The sequence below is a fragment of the Hyla sarda genome, chromosome 2 (assembly GCF_029499605.1).
Source record: "Hyla sarda isolate aHylSar1 chromosome 2, aHylSar1.hap1, whole genome shotgun sequence".
Taxonomy (NCBI): Eukaryota; Metazoa; Chordata; class Amphibia; order Anura; family Hylidae; genus Hyla; species Hyla sarda.
The window spans coordinates 211,181,392-211,199,058 of record NC_079190.1 but is presented as its reverse complement, the minus strand read 5'-3'; the positions used below and the strand labels follow the sequence as shown (position 1 = coordinate 211,199,058).

The following is a 17,667-nucleotide window of genomic DNA, read 5'->3' as shown; positions in this document are numbered from 1 at the left end:
TTGCCCATCCACCCTAACCAGTGGATCGACAACTGGGCTCCAGTCCCTCCGGGAGCTAAAGTGCAGGGGCCTAATAAAAACACATACTAGGGGGGGCGTGGCTAGCCATGCACGGAGAAGGTCACTAGCTCGCTGAGCTCCGTCTCCACGGCCCGAACAACGGGGGTAATAATCGCTCCACATGCGCCAAAAAAGGTCTGGACAGAACCAGAGGTCAGGGGGACCTACCCTGCAACCACCGATCCCGATTTCTAACTTCTTCGGCCCACTCCGGAGTCTTCGAGAGCCCGGGAACCAGATGACGATGCTTTCCAAGATGGCGCCGACCCCTTCTCCTAAGACCGCGCTGCTGCATTCCCCACCCGTCACTCGCAGAAGCGCGGCCGGAGCCGCTGCACGGGGCGGACAACTGAAGGCGTTGCTCGACTTACCGACGAGGACCCCGACTGTGCAAGACAAAGTTCCTGCAGTCGCACGCCATTGCACGGGCGCTCCGACCGGACGCAACAGGCCGCAGCCTGCGGCCTGCACCGGACTTGAAGAAGACACCACGAGACTCCCCCTGCGCACGGGAACGCAGTGCACCTCATCACAGCCCTCCCTCTCAGACCACCACGAGGGATGGATGGACCACGGCTCCCGTCCTCCTAGGGGTGAGCCCAAGCAACCAGAAGCGGGTTCGCCTTCCGACACGGGGAACCCGACCCCTGAGAGTCTCCGGCGGCCCTCCTTGCTCCCCGGCTTGGGAGGTGAACTTAGAGGACAGAGACTCGGCCCCTCCATGGCCACTGAGGACGAGGTAGGACCAGAGGGAGAGATTGATCCCACACCTCCCCCCTACCGTTCCCCTCCACGTGCCCTTGATCCTCCTGGGGAGGCGGCTGCTTCCCCTTCCCAAAGCATCCCCTCCATTCTTCGTAGCCCTAGAGACTCCCTGTGCTCCCAGCTGTCCCGCTCGGATGCTGATGAGGGTGAAGCTCTGCGCCCCGCTACCTTGACAGCCGGCCCATACCCCTCGGGGTCTGCCCCTGGGACTGCTTGGGATCTTGCTGGCCCGATACTGGCTCACAACCCTGCACCAGGCACCCCAGGGCCCCACGATGTGCATCCTGTGACAACTATAGGCCTTCCACCAACTGGGCCCCCTGCAGTTCACCCACAGTTCCAGCACCGCCTCGCCCCACTTCAAAACCTTGGGGACCCACTTTCCTCAACGCTGCCACCCCCGGCCCAAGCGGTCGCCTTGTTAAAGGGGCACCCCGAACTGCAAGCGCTCCTGGCTCTCCTGCCTACCAAAAGCGATCTGTCAGCCTTGGCACTCGACTTGAAACACGCCTGGCGCCAGGACCTACACCCTGTCCAGCAAGATGACTCTGACCAACAGGAAAGGGTGAAAGCCCTAAAGACCTTCCAGGCCACGGCGTTGGACACTATGAGAGGCATGCAGTCCTCCTTATCTACTCAATCTTCTACACAGCTGGCGATGGCAGACCATCTTGACGACGTGGAGAACAGAAGTCGCCGGAACAACATTCGTATCCGGGGCCTCCCTGAGGCTACAAGAAACCAAGAATTATTCCCCACTGTCACTGGGATCTTCAAATTACTACTGGGGCGCCCCCCGGATACTCACATTGAACTCGACAGAGTACACAGAGCACTCCGAGCGCCAAGTACAGACCCCACGCGCCCACGAGATGTAATATGCAGAGTCCACGAGTATGCCCTGAAGGAACAGATCATGACAAGAGTGAGACTGCGGGGAGATGTGGACTTTGACGGAGCAACCTTACAGCTGTACCCTGACCTATCCAGACGCACCTTGCGTCAGAGAGCGATTCTACGACCACTATTGCGAGAACTTCAGAATCGAAATTTACCCTACAGATGGGGCTTCCCTTTTGCCCTACACGTTACAGCCGGAGAGGTATCGGCCTCCCTGCGGGAACCAAGGGACTTACCGCTCTTCCTTTCCTCGTTGGGCTTGCCACCCTTGACCCTGCCGGATTGGGACAATTTCCTGAGGGATCCGTATGCTGTGCCTCCGGTTTCCAGACCCTCCCAGAGACCCCGAGCGAGACGTCCCAACCCGGGCTGGCCGCAGCCACAGCGACAGAGGAGATCCAGACGTTCCTCCTTGGGACCCGCCCCAGAGGACTGAGTGACTAGCTTACCTGTTTGTTGCTGGACTCTGACTCTGATTAGCAAGTGGAGTAATGTGAAATACCTGGCTGTCCCCCTCCCCACCCTTGTATACCCCCCCCCTACCACATATCCCTCCCTTTTTCTCCTCGCCCTCTTCCCTCCTCCCCTATACCCCCCCCTACACCGTCCCACCACCCCTGCTGCCTACCGACTCCCTCCTCTGTACCTTTGCCCCAACTGCCCTGCCCGTGCTCCCTCCCCCCCCCTCGCCCACCGGGATACTAAACTAATCGCCCTCCCCATTGACGATCTTACAGAGTCCCCCCCCCCACCCAATCCTCCTCTTCAGGTCCTGATCTCGTACCCCCCCCCCTTCCCTTCCACTTCCCTCTCTTCCCCCGCCCACCTTGATCAAATTCCCCCTCCCTCTCCCTCCCCTCTACATGCTCGCCCCTCTCCCCCCCTCCCCCGTCCTCCGACCCTCCTGTGCATTCCCGTCATGTGACCAACTACGCTTACTCCTCCTTTTTTGCTCTATACCCAGACCTTTGGTGACCTCACTTACACACTTCCCCCTACCTAATGCCTACCGTGGCCCTCCTGAGGGTCGCTTTCATCGTCCCACCATGGCCGTGGACGGACGCTTTCCATATACTTTGATTTTGACACGCCTCAGAGTAGCTGAGCTGAAAGCCCTCCCACTGCTAGCTTAGCACTACCCCACATAGGGTCGGTGTAGGTACTCTACACCCGTTTGGCAGACGATTTTTTCTGCCACTAGTTTTACCTTGCAGGCGCTTGGGCTTGCTTTTTTGGTTGTTTGTTCTCTTTTTATTTTATTTTTGAGTGTTCTGTTTCCCTGATCCTATTCCTTGTCCCCTTTTTTTTTTTCCTTCTTATTTTCAGATTGTCTGGTGTGACTCGCCTCCCATCGGGGTCCCTCCACGGTGTCCCATTATTCTACGTTCTGCAGCAGACAGTCATAACGCTCCATGGCGGAAGTGAAGATGGCCACCCTGAACGTTCAGGGATTCAACATTCCGGAGAAGAGGTCACAAATTCTCTACCATATGCACAAAAATAAGGTCAGACTTTTATGCTTGCAGGAGACCCACTTTAAATCAGGCCATATCCCGGATAGGTTAGGCAGATACTTCACCACCTGGTTCCATGGCTCCAACCCGGACTCCCGCTCGAAGAGAGTGTCCATTGGTATACACCGTTCACTTCCATTCAGTGTACAGGCTGTCCGGGTAGATCCAAACGCTCGCTATCTTTTTATCCGTGGAGCCTTGCTGGACCAGGTGGTGACGGTAGCGACGGTTTATGCCCCTAATAGTGGCCAAGTGCCCTTTTTAATAGCGACTCTGGAGGAACTCTCCCACTTTGCCCAGGGTATGATACTGCTAGGGGGAGACTTTAATATCCCGCTACACCCACTGCTCGATGCGTCCACACGTCGATCGGCTATCTCCTACCGCCAACTGAGTAGACTTAAGAGGCAATTGCACTCTCTTCAGCTGTGTGACGTGTGGCGCCTCCAGCATCCGAGTGACCGGGACTATACGCACTTCTCTTCCCCTCATAGCTCATATAGCAGGCTAGATTACGTCTTTCTTTCACACTTCCACCTCCCTAGATTATCCTCCTCACAAATTGGCCACGTGTACTTATCCGACCACGCACCGGTGTACTGTACTGTGACGATTCCTTCCTTGACCACCCCGCGGTTTTCGTGGCGGCTTAATGAGTCCCTCCTACTTGACACCCTTTGCCTGTCAGACTTGAGGGCTGCAATCGCACACTTTCAGTCTGATCATGCAAACGATCAGACATCTCAGCCGATCCAATGGGAGGCTCTCAAGAATGTACTGAGAGGAATCCTGATCAGCCACGGCTCCCGGCTTAAGAGGGAGAAGGCGGCCAAGCTGAAGCGCCTCCTTGAGACTCTCCGTAGTTTGGAAGCCTTGCACAAACAGACCTTACTTGAGTCCACGCTGAGGGAACTCACCAAAACTCGTCATGAAATCCGCTCCCTCCTAGACGCCTCCCTGAGACAGTATAGTCAGAAATGCGCCTCGACATTTTATGAATGGGGTAATAAGCCAGGCAGACAGTTGGCAAGAGCTCTCTGTGAGAAGAGGTCAGCGCTATTCATCCCATCCATAAACACATCGTCAGGTAGCAAATCGTTCATCACGGCCGACATACTTAAGGCTTTTGAGAAATACTACCATGACCTTTACAATATCCCCACCCCGTCAACGCCCCCTCCTTCTTCGCTTCCCCCATTATCCCTGCATGACTACATTCAGAGTACGTCCCTCCCTCGTCTATCTGAGAAGGACATAGAGGCCCTTGAGTCCCCGTTTTCGGAAGAGGAGATCGCCCAGGCAATATCACATCTTCCTACTGGCAAAAGCCCGGGACCGGACGGGTACACGGCCAGGTTTTTCAAAACCCTAAAAGATAGCCTGCTCCCCATTCTCTGCAAGACGTTTAATAGCATCGCCCCGAACCTGGGTTTTCCCACTGCATCGCTCAGTGCCTATATTACAGTAATTCCCAAAGAGGGACGCGACCCGGGTCTTTGCTCCAGCTACCGACCCATATCTCTTCTGAATGTAGACCTTAAACTGTTCGCCAAATAGCTGGCAGACCGTCTAGCGTTGGTCCTCGGCCCCCTAGTCCACCCTGACCAGTCCGGGTTCATGCGCTCCCGAGAGGCGAGAGATAACACTGTTCGAGCCTTCTCAGTAATTAATAGAGCTGCTACACTCAAAAAGCCATTACTGCTCCTCTCTCTCGACGCCGAGAAGGCGTTCGACAGGGTGGACTGGGGATTCCTTAAAGCAACGCTGGAGCAGATAGGCCTGGGTCCTGCCATGATGGGACGTGTGATGGCCCTGTATCGAGACCCCCAGGCACAGGTGAGAGTCAACGGGTCCCTGTCTTCCCCATTTCCCATCCGAAACGGAACGCGCCAGGGGTGCCCGCTCTCCCCCCTCCTCTACATCTTATGCATGGAGCATATATTGACTGCCCTGAGATCTGATCCGGACGTTCAGGGATTTACCCTGGGGGGGAGCGGGCACCTCTGCTCTGCTTTCGCAGATGACCTCCTACTCTACTTAGCCTCTCTATGCACCTCCCTACCGGCAGCATTGTCGGTCATAAAGCAGTACTCCCACTATAGCAACCATAGGATCAACATGTCCAAAAGTGTGGCCTTGCCAATAGCCCTCCCGATAGACACCGTAGAGGGTCTCAAGAGAGAACACCCTTTTCAATGGACCACTGAGTCCTTTAAATACTTGGGCGTACACATTCCTTTAAATCCGGGAGCTACCTTTTCCCTTAACTTCCAGACTCTGTCGACGACACTAGACAGGGACCTGCGTAAATGGACAACTGGCACCTTCTCTTGGCTGGGGCGAGCTAATATAATTAAAATGAACTTCCTACCCCGACTGCTATACCTATTCCAGGCGATCCCACTGGCGCTCCCGCGCTCTTACTTCCAAAAACTAGACAGAATGATACGCTCCTTCATATGGGCGGGACGACCGTCTAGGATATCTGGCAGGGTTCTGGTCAGGAGGAAGCGGGCAGGTGGTCTGGCGGTACCGGACTGTCAGGCTTACTATGTACCAGCTACCTTGACCCGACTCCTAGATTTCATCCACGGTCGCGGTTCTAAACAATGGGTGGCGCTGGAAGAGTATGGGACTGCCACAGATATAGCCCTGTACCCTTGGTTACCACCGAACACATACTCTCCTCGGGTGCTGGAGTCTCTACCCTGGGTGTCCAGGGAACTGATCGTTTCCCTGGGCAGATACTTGAAGAGGTCCCGGATCATGGCGGCCGATGGCCCTCTGACCCCGATCCTTGGTAACCCTAGTTTCCCACCGGGCATGATGACTGAATCCTTCCTAGGTCATTCCTCGCCTCTGCCCATCAGATGTTTCCTCAGCGGTACTCAGCTGAAACCCTACACGGAACTGGTACCGTCACACCTCAGGACGCCTCTAAGTCAGATGCAGTACCTTCAGCTGAGACACTTCATTAACACTACAGGACGTTCCTTAAGGCTTGCCCGACCCCTCCTGCCCTTTGAAGAGCTGTGTGTTTCTTCCTCCCCGGTTTACAAAGCGGTTTCTCAAATGTACTGCCTTCTCATGGAAGAAGCGGCTCGTGAACCCCGCAAATTCGAAGCGGCCTGGGAGGAGGAACTACACACCACCATCGCTCGCTCTGATTGGATGACAGCCTATGTAATGTGCCACAAGATGTCTATATCATGTAGGGCGCAAGAAACTAACTACAAGATCTTAGCTAGGTGGTATAGGGTTCCGGCCTTGTTACACAAATTCTACCCTACAGTGTCTGACCTTTGTTGGCGCTGCGGCACAGAGACGGGGACCATGTCCCATATCTGGTGGTCCTGCCCCTCCCTCACGACCTTTTGGTCTACGGTGATCGACCGAATCGCCCTAGTGACAGGGGTGACATACCCCAACGACCCGAAGGGACTTCTCCTGTCTATCATACCCACCTCTAGGAAATCGCCTGCTAGACTCTTAGCTAACATGATGCTCATGGCTGCCAGGTCAGTAATACCCAAGAAATGGAAGAACTGTGCTCCCCCAACGATAACTGACTGGTACACAGAGATTCTGTTTGTGAGCCGCATGGAGGAACTCTTGGCCGACTCGAGTGACCGCTCCGCTAGATACACATCGATATGGGGCCCATGGTTGCACTTCCTTAATTCCCGGCTCTATAGAGAGGCCTAGAGAACCAGATTCCACCCCTCCCCCTCCCCCCCCCCCTCTTACTTAGAGAGGCCTCTCCCCTGGAATTGACTGTCGTGTCGCAGGACTATGAGGACATTCCGAAATTGGGGACCCTGGCGGCGACCGCGACTCCAACCTCAAGTAAGTGCTCCTACTGCAGTCTTGAAGTATCCTCCTCACACCGACCACAGCTATGCTGATCCTGACCCTTTTCTTTTTTCTTTTCTCTTTTATTTCTATTCTCAGCATTCCCCACTTTTTTCTCCTTCTTCCCCTACTTTTATACTTACGTGTTCTTTCCTCCAGTTATTACCTGGTTTCCTTATTATTGATGCAATGTTGTGTCTTGCTGTTCAGATTCATCTAACTAGCCGCGGCATCCCTATTCCGATGACAAATTGTTGTAGGAGCGATGGTGATGACTTAAGCTCCACGCTTTTATACTGCTATTATTGCCTTAATTACCGTGGCTTGTCTATCTATGTTTTTCTTAATAAAGCATTGCTTTGATTAAAAAAAAAAAAAAAAAAAAACACATACTAATAAATAGTCGGTCACAAACCAGAAACATACAGGAACTGTTAGGATTCGGCAGGCTGGATGTGGATCTTCTGTGTCAGCGAGGGATTGGCGTGGACCGTACCGGTGGACCGGTTCTAGGTTGTTACTGGTATTCACCAGAGCCTGCCGCAAAGCGGGATGGTCTTGCTGCGTCGGTAGCAACCAGGTCGTATCCACCAGCAACGGCTCAACCTCGCTGACTGCTGAGAGGGCGTGGGACAGAAGGACTAGACAGAGGCGAGGTCAGACGTAACAGAAGGTCAGGGCAGGCGGCAAGGTTCGTAGTTAATGGTGCTAGCAAGAGGTCTGGAACACTGGTAAAGCAAACACAGTAAACGCTTTCTCTAGGCACAAGGGCAACAAGATCCGGCAAGGAAGGGAAGGGGAAGTGAGGTTATAAGAACGTGGAGCAGGTGGAAGCTAATTAGACTGATTGGGCCAGGCACCAATCATTGGTGCACTGGCCCTTTAAATCTTAGAGAGCTGGCGCGCGCGCGCCCTAAGGAGCGGAGCCGCGCGCTCCAGGACGTGACAGCCGGGGACCGGGACAGGTGAGTAGCTTGGGATGCGATTCGCGAGCGGGCGCGTCCCGCTATGCAAATCGCATCCCCGCTGGCAGTGTCAGTGCAGCGCTCCCGGTCAGCAGGTCTGACCGGGGCGCTGCAGAGAGAGGAACGCCGTGAGCACTCCGGGGAGGAGCAGGGACCCGGAGCTCTCGGCGTAACAGTACCCCCCCTTAGGTCTCCCCCTCTTTTTGTCCGCTTGTAGCTTCACATGAGATGAGGCCAATGGGAGCGATTCCTGAGTTTCTTTCTAGAAAACAGAGAAGTCCTGGGTAAATTCATCAACGGCAGGCAGTCCAGAAGAAGTGGGAATGGGGAGGGGGGGCAGAGGGTGAAGATTGCCATGGGGCAGAATGTTACCAGGAAGGGGGCTATCTCTGCTCGTTTTTTGCAAAAAACATCGGCATAGTACTGATAGGCCTTGGGGAGACCTGGTATAGGAGGAGACACTGAGGTTTGACTGACGGGACTGGGAGCAGACGTGAGGCATTTTTTGTGGCAAGAAGCACCCCAGCTCTTGATCTCCCTGGTGGTCCAGTCAAGGGTAGGAGAATGGCGTTGGAGCCATGGCAGACCGAGGAGGATTTCAGAGGTGCAGTTGGGCAGAACAAAAAATTAAATTTTTTCATGATGCAGTCCAATGCTCATAAGCAGGGGTTCTGTGCGGTAACGCACAGTGCAGTCAAATTTTACTCCATTGACCGAGGAAATGTAGAGCGGCTTGACGAGACGGGTCACAGGGATGTTGAACCTATTAACAAAAGAGGCCAAAATAAAATTTCCCGCAGAACCAGAGTCCAAGAAGGCCACAGCTGAGAAGGAGGAGTTGGCAGAAGGAGAAATCTGCACTGGCACAGTGAGACGTGGAGAAGCAGACTTCATACCAAGAGACGCCACTCCCACGTGAGCTGGGTGCGTGCGTGCGTTTCCCAGACGTGGAGGACGAATAGGGCAATCCACCAGGAAATGTTCGGTACTAGCGCAGTACAGACATAAATTTTTATCTCTGCGGCAAGTCCTCTCTTCATGGGTCAGGCGAGACCGATCCACTTGCATAGCCTCCTCGGCAGGAGGCACAGGGGTAGATTGCAAAGGATACTGGGAGAGAGGTGCCCAGAGATCAAGGTCCTTTTCCTGGCGGAGCTCCTGGTGTCTTTCAGAAAAACGCATGTCAATGCGGGTGGCCAAATGGATAAGTTCATGCAGGTTGGCAGGAATTTCTCGTGCGGCCAGCACATCCTTGATGTTACTGGATAGGCCTTTTTTAAAGGTCGCGCAGAGGGCCTCGTTGTTCCAAGATAATTCAGAGGCGAGGGTACGAAATTGGATGGCGTATTCGCCTACAGAAGAATTTCCTTGGACCAGGTTCAGAAAGGCTGTTTCGGCAGAAGAGGCTCGGGCTGGTTCCTCGAAGACACTACGAACCTCAACGAAGAAGGACTGAACAGTGGCAGTGACAGGATCGTTGCGGTCCCAGAGCGGCGTGGCCCATGACAAGGCCTTCCCAGACAGGAGACTAATCACGAAAGCCACCTTAGACTGTTCTGTGGGGAATTGGTCCGACAACATCTCCAAGTGTAGGGAACATTGAGACAGGAAACCACGGCAGAGTTTAGAGTCCCCATCATATTTGTCCGGCAGGGTCAAACGGAGGTTAGGAGCGGCCACTCGCTGCGGAGGAGGTGCAGGAGCTGGCGGAGGAGATGGTTGCTGCTGTAGCTGTGGCAGAAGTTGCTGTAGCATGGCGGTCAACTGCGATAGTTGCTGTCCTTGTTGAGCAAACTGTTGTCCTAGTTGCTCTATCTGTTGAGACTGCTGGGCGACCACCGTGGTAAGGTCAGCGACAACTGGCAGCGGGACCTCAGCGGGATCCGTGGCCGGATCTGCTGTTAGGATTCGTCAGGCTGGATGTGGAACCTCTGTGTCAGCGAGGGATTGGCGTGGACCATTCCGGTGGACCGATTCTAGGTTGCTACTGGTATTCACCAGAGCCCGCCACAAAGCGGGATGGTCTTGCTGCGGCGGTAGCAACCAGGTCGTATCCACCGGCAACGGCTCAACCTCGCTGACTGCTGAGAAGGCGTGGGACAGAAGGACTAGACAGAGGAGAGGTCAGACGTAGCAGAAGGTCAGGGCAGGCGGCAAGGTTCGTAGTCAATGGTGATAGCAAGAGGTCTGGAACACTGGTAAGGCAAACACAGTAAACGCTTTCTCTAGGCACAAGGGCAACAAGATCCGGCAAGGAAGGGAAGGGGAAGTGAGGTTATAAGAACGTGGAGCAGGTGGAAGCTAATTAGACTGATTGGGCCAGGCACCAATCATTGGTGCACTGGCCCTTTAAATCTTAGAGAGCTGGCGCGCGCGCCCTAAGGAGCGGAGCAGCGCGCGCCAGGACGTGATAGCCGGGGACCGGGACAGGTGAGTAGCTTGGGATGCGATTTTATGCGCTATGCGAATCGCATCCCCGCCGTCAGTGTCAGTGCAGCGCTCCCGGTCAGCGGGTCTGACCGGGGCGCTTCAGAGAGAGGAACGCCGTGAGCGCTCCGGGAAGGAGCAGGGACCCGGAGCGCTCGGCGTAACAGGAACATAGAACTCCATAGTATAAAAGTACAGATCAGAGGACTCAGTGGTCGTGAACAGAGGACATTCTACATAAGCGGTCATGAACACATCTCCAAAGATCTGACTAAAGAACTTATAAACATATAGAGTTTAAAACACCTGATAGGAAAACTGATAAGTCTGAACATACTCCAGAACAAAACAGGAATAAGCTTAATCCCCTAGAAAAACCTCCGGTAGACACAGGAATAACAATAACCTCTGGGTCCCCACAGTCAGGTAAACGGGATCTATCGCTAAACAGGAATTATCGCAATCCCACATAAAACCTCCTGTAGACACGGAGTCCCCATGGACAGGTAACAGGGATGCCAAGATACACAGGATATATTCATAGAACACTGTTCACACTGAACACAAGACAGAAATCATCACAATCCCTTTAGAAACCTCCAGTAGATGCAGGAATAACAATACCCTCTGAGTCTCCATGGACAGGTAACAGGGATGCCTAAATACACAGGATATAATATAGAACACTGTTCACACTGAACGTAAGACAGGAATAGCAATCCCTCCGAACACCTCCAGTAGACACAGAGTCCCCATGGAGTGGTGACAGGGATCTTACATAGGACACTGTTCACACTGGACACACAAACTGGACACTCCACTCCACTACAGGAGTAGCCATAATAATAAATCAAAATAGACTACTGGCCAGCGGCACACTCCACGGTGTAGTCAGAAGCTGACCCAGTAGGAAAACAGAAATATATAAACAGAACTTCATATAAACAGATACAAGAGAAAATACGGGGTGAACAGACACATAGCAAAAAGAATATACAAATCGTAAAACTGACAATACAAACACAACTTAAAATCTACTAAGCATGCCACCTAACCATGGCTAAAACCAGAAAATACAAAGTGCATGCTGAGACAGAGATAGTAGATTAAAAGATCAAATAAAGAGTATTTCACCAAGAGCTCCATGCAGCATGTCCAGCATCTTAGCAAGTCAGGATACAATGAAGTCACACCAGCCCAGAGGCTGGACTGGGCTGACATTAAATAGACACACCCTAGGAGCTATTGGTTAGCAAGCAAAAGGCTATTAACTATTCCCTGACCAGGAAACATAACACTGTTCAAACACAACCAAACCAATAGCTGTGTGTGAACACAGGCCAATAAAGACATGACACAAACTTTTCGGAATGAATGTTGAACTTTCCTGCTCCTTAGATTGGGGCAGGCACACATCAGCTTAGTCTGGTCATATGTAGTTCACATAAACAGATGTCTGGGCAGTAATAAAATATTAAGTGGACAAGTCAGACTAAACACTAAATAAGATAGGGAAAAGGAAGGAATAAGTCATAGACCCTAGAGAAGACATTAGATTATAGATAAACATTAGGTCAACAAGGGAAAAAACTGTGAATTAAAGAGGAACTCTTTCAAATCAACTGGCTCCAGAAAGTTAAACAGATTTGTAAATTACTTCTATTTAAAAATCTAAGCCCTTCCAGTACTTATCAGATATACTAAAGAGAAATTTGTGAAGTTCTTTCCAGTCTGACAACAGTGTTCTCTGCTGAAACCTCTGTCCGTGTCAGGAACTGTCCAGAGCAGGATAGGTTTGCTATGGGGATATGCTTCTAATCTTGACAGTTCCTGACACGGACAGAGGTGTCAGCAGAGAGCACTGTTGTCAGACTGGAAAGAACTTCAAAAATGTATCTGTAGTATATCTGTAGTATACAGCAGCTGATAAGTACTGGAAAGGTTAAGATTTTTTTTAATAGAAGTAATTTACAAATCTGTTTATCTTTCTGGCACCAATTGATTTGAAAACATATGTTTTCCCCCTGGTTTCCACCGGAGTTCCCCTTTAATAGACTCCTTCCAAATATATTCCATCCATGGTAATCGTCTTTGAATGTGTATCTGCCCAGATAAATAGTGTTATATTGAAAAATGTGTTAAATAAAATGTAAACAGTGTTCGATGTGTGAAATCCATCACAGATAACTTTACATTGGAAAAACATTTGTTCCCATGTATAGTGCCGCTACACCTTTCTGCTGCAGTGCTTCAGTCAGTTTTCTCATTCCTTCTTCATGTGCTGTTATTTCTCTTATGATTTTTCTCATTTTATGTTTTCTTTTTCTTATATTTCTTCAGTGTCATGTCAGGTAAATTAAAATTGCAACAGTGTAACCTAGCAGCTTACATCTGAGCAAATTGTTTATAACAAATCCAAATACTTTAACTTTTTCCAATCAAGAGATCCAGTAAGATTATTATAATTACATGTTACAACATAACTGTAGTGAAAAGAAGTGTAAGCTGTACTGCTCGGCAATTAGAAGTGAGTCACAAAATTAAAATTAAATTATAGGATTCTGTTAAGGTAAATGCATTACACTGCTCAGTTTAATCACTAAAATGAAATCTATGATTAACCCTTTCTGGATTAGGTAATGTAAATATCTATGGCAGCTAGCAGTGTGCCAGTTTGTAAAGCTGCTGTATGATCCTCCTTCCTAGACGACCACAGCATTTCTGCTGCATAGAGTGTGCAAATTTGACAGCTGGTCTGGGGGCTGTCATCTGGGCCTTATTGATTTAAGTCTCTGTGATGATATCCAGACATGGAGATTTTCATTACAATAAGCACTGTATACCCAAATATTGGGCTCTAGCAGCTTATAAGTGTTTACTTTTACAGGTAAGTAATATCTCTGTGACCTCTTCAGAACCGGAATCAATAAGGTTATTGATAACATTGAAACCAGTGACAGGTGAAATGAATTACAGTAATTATCTTGATTCAATTGTGGGACAAAGGATCTAAGTGACTTTGACAACGGCAACAATATTATGCCTAGATGACCGGATAATTGGGCAAATTGGCAGGACTTGGTGTCCAAGGAAGCACAACAGATGAACCAGTGAGATGATCATGGGCACCTAAGATTTAGTAATGTGGAGGAGGCCTGGTGCACTTTGGCAATACCTGCACATAACCTAAAGTGTGCAATACGTACTAGATTGAATCTTAAACATTTGCCCACCAGCTTTTAAATGTGGCTTACCTAAAATGACTATATCAGCTTTTCTTTACTACTTTACTGCAGTGGAGTGTAAAATAAAGAATGAGCTTTATAGTTTTTATTTGATTTGGCATTGTCATCTAAATAAACAAGTGAGAGATTGAAACTGTGGACAAGAAATGAGAAGCCTAAACAGATGAACCACTGGTTTAATTCTAGTTCCCTGATAGGATACAAGAAAATGGGTTTATAAAACTACACAACCTCGTATAGAACCTTTTATGGAACATTCTGAATTAAATATCAAACATGTTTTATATATATATATATATATATATATATATATATATATATATATACACACACACATATGTGTACATATATAACTATATATATATATATATATATATATATATATATATATATATAAAACTATATATATATATATATATATATATATATATATATATATATATATATATATATAAAACTGTTCTGGGTTTCCTGCTCTTTTATATAATGCCCCCAGAAGGGTAGTATGCATTTAATCAGTGTTACATTGTCCCTCTCTCCCCAGCTGTCGGCAGGACTGGGATTTGCATTGTGGGACGCGCCTGCATGCGAATCCCAGCCCGTCACTTACCACGCTCCTCTGCTTCCTTCGCCGTGTCCCTGTCTTCTAGGGCACATGCACACCGGAGCTCTAAAATTTTAAGGGCCAGTGAGCCCATAATTATGTCCTACACCTATCACCAGTCTATAAGTTCCTGCATCTCCCACTCTTCCCTGCCGGACCTTCAGTGCCACTAGACTGAGATTAAGCATTCCCTACTGCCTGTTTGACTTACCTGTGTATCCAGACCTTCCGGATATGTTATTTGACTACGCACCTTTGCCGCCTGCCTTGACCTTCTGCTAAGTTCAACTACACGACTGCCTCTTCCTTCGATACCTCGCCTGCCCAGCTACTTGTGTGGTCAAGCCGTGTTGGGGGTAGCGACCGGGGTGTCACCTGCTGCAGCAAGCCCATCCTGCCTCGCAGTGGGCTCTGGTGAAGACCAGCGGTACCTTAGACTCCTCTCCCCAATACGGTTCGAGCCATCTGCCACACAGTTTAGAGGATCCATATCCAGCTCCATTACAATCAGGAATAAAGTAAACCCATAAAAATATACTAGTGTAAAGTTTGACTTTTTGGCAGCATTGCCTTTTTAAGGCAATGCTTCGAAAACATCACCCCTGTTTATATACAGCTTGAAAACTAGTCTTGGCCATCATGTCTGCTGTAATCTTCTCTTGTACATTTGCATGTGGTCCTGGATTGACAATCCAGATGGTCACTTGCATGGTTCATGGACTCCAATGCTGTCTTCTTCCCTTAAAAACTCCTATAAAAACATAAGGAAAACATATACACTTGATTCTGTAGTTTCTGTAGAACTGCCATCTTAAGCTGTAAACATGTATCCATTCAGATGTATGCCCTTGGTAAAAATCTTGTTTGACTTTCATTTAGAGTTAGTATTCTGACAAATAATGATTTCTATGGGTGCAGTAGACATTACCATTTCCATTTTCCAGGAATTACACAAGTGATCCTAGATAAGCAATACCATCATTTATGTTTGTCAGAGAGATGTTCTTGATCTGAAAATAATACTTGAGGCATTTGGTTTGTGATAGGACATTGTCTCCATTAAAACAAACCTGTTTTACTTCAATTGTAGATACATTAATATTTTACTGTACTTTAATGCATGTTGTTTATGACAAATTGTGCCCTATCTTCCATTGCATTATGTTTATTTTCTAACACAGCTGTCAGAGCAAATTGTAAAGCTGTATATTACTTACACAGGATGAAGAATACCTTAACTATGTACACAGAAATATGTAGAAGTAAAAGAAAGAGAAAAGTGATAAATATCTGAAAATATTACTGGCATTTCTTCCCTGGGGGAGAAAGGAAATTGAAGCAAAGCACAGACTGTTTTGTTTATCAAAAAAGTACTGTAAATGGATATACATGATCTCCTAATGTTTTATGAATACAAAATGAACATAACATAGACAATGACCCTTTTCTTATGTAGAAAAAAAATTCCAACTCTATTTTTGTCTATAGGACAATGTTTTGTATTGTAACTCACTTCTATTAATTTACATGGCAAAATATATTCTTGTTGAGGCCTGGCCATGCTTACTGCCACAAGCTGTATAGAATTGCACCCAGTTAAAGAGGACCTGTGGCCAAACCCAAAACATGAGATTGTACTATCAATATAGAGGTACTCCGGCACAGAAAAAAATTCAGCAATTGAATGACATTTACAAAGTTATTTAACTCAATATTCTTGTTCTGATGATTCTAAACGATTATATGCATATTAATACTCTTTACCGGAAATTGTGTAGTCCAGTAGATTTCAGTCCAGTTATCATTTGGGGTGGCACTGCCATTTTGTGCTACATACGTCACAAAGTGTTGTCATATCATGGAGCTTGGCTATCTTTTCTGTCTGATTCCAGTCCAGTCCCCTATGTGATCTCTCATCTCTATTTGGATTAGAGAGGCTGGGTAGGCCAGCTCTGAACACATGCTTGTCCCGGATGGTGATGGAAATTGTAGTCATGGGTAGCATGCATCATGCTGCCCAAAGCTTAAGTAGGGCAGTTTTACACAGTGTGTCTGTTAGTCTATGAGGGTGCTGCTATTGGGAATTCTTTAGAAAGTGACACATGGCCAATCTGTGAAAAAAAAACTATGGCAGTCATTCACATGAATGTAATACACTGCCATATTGCTGAGTATGTATGGATCCTTAATTTTCAGTCTCTCTAACTTATAGAGGGTAGGGATGCTGAGTAAGAGAAACCCTGATCTTTGCCCTCCATATGCCTTAATATGGTACACAGACAGTGATTGTCATAATGGGTGAACCCCTTAAATTCTGTTTAGTTGTGAATTATGTAAAGGTTTTCAATGCATGAATGGGACAATGTGGACCTTAGTTCAGATGATGCGTTTGTCCTATGTTTTTCTATGTTATAAGTTTTTGATTCTTTTTTCCAATATTTTGCATTGGATAGCACCGTCTCTATTTATACAACCCAGTCCGCTACATGTTCAATACATCTAATTGTCGCTTTGGCAAAGATTGTTTTTTGTCTCAATATGGAATCGCATTGCTTGAATGTTGGAATGTCTCTCTCAGTTTTAAATTTAAATGTTGACGGCATGCTTCTGTTAGTGGCCGGTCATTTTAATGTATTGAACTCACCTGAGAATCACCTATATCTAGGTATCAGGAAGTAGAGAAGGTATCTTTTGACAAAGAGCGCATGCGCTCGAAACGCATCAAGTTCTTTCAGATGTTGTGAAGTGTATCAGCTCCATGATGTTTTAAAGGGAATTTGAAAATAAAGCTACTGTTTTCCCAAGTGCTGGATTATTTCTTCTTTTAATGCAAGAATACATAAAATACATATCTACTAATATATAAAGCAGATGTTGCCGACACAAACATTAACCATGGCAGTGCTTAATCTAAGCAACGTGTCAGGCGGGTGTAAACTACTGAAAGGAATAGTACACTGCAAAAAAAGTTGGAGGCTACTACATCTGTACATAGATAGATAGATAGAGAGATAGATAGATAGATAATCCTAACAACATATTGAAATAAAAAAAAATTAAGGAGTTCTGTTTTTAGAATATTAAATTGACGCAAGCCCTTGTTATAAAAGGAGCTTTTTCTTTAATGTGAGGGATTCTACATGATTGCTTTTCAATACTGTTCTGTGTTACATGAGTTATAACAATAATATGCATTTACTATGACTACTGAAACTGAATTATGGTGTTTGTGAACATGAAATAAGTATAAACTAGAGTAAGATGATTGCTTATGGTTTGACTTTACTGTTGACTTTAGCTGTGAAATTTGAAGGATTTTAAGTACTTAGCTGGCC

At 47.9% G+C, this 17,667-nt stretch overlaps 1 long non-coding RNA gene across 2 annotated transcripts in view; it reads left to right on the top strand.

Moving 5' to 3' along the window:
• LOC130357797 (uncharacterized) overlaps nucleotides 1-16,132 on the top strand; it is a 56,907-nt gene extending 40,775 nt beyond the window's left edge. For both annotated transcript variants that reach the window (XR_008889270.1, XR_008889271.1), the window contains one exon: nucleotides 15,554-16,132. This is a non-coding gene — a long non-coding RNA (uncharacterized LOC130357797). The remainder of the gene's footprint in view (nucleotides 1-15,553) is intronic.
• Nucleotides 16,133-17,667: the final 1,535 nt, after the last annotated feature.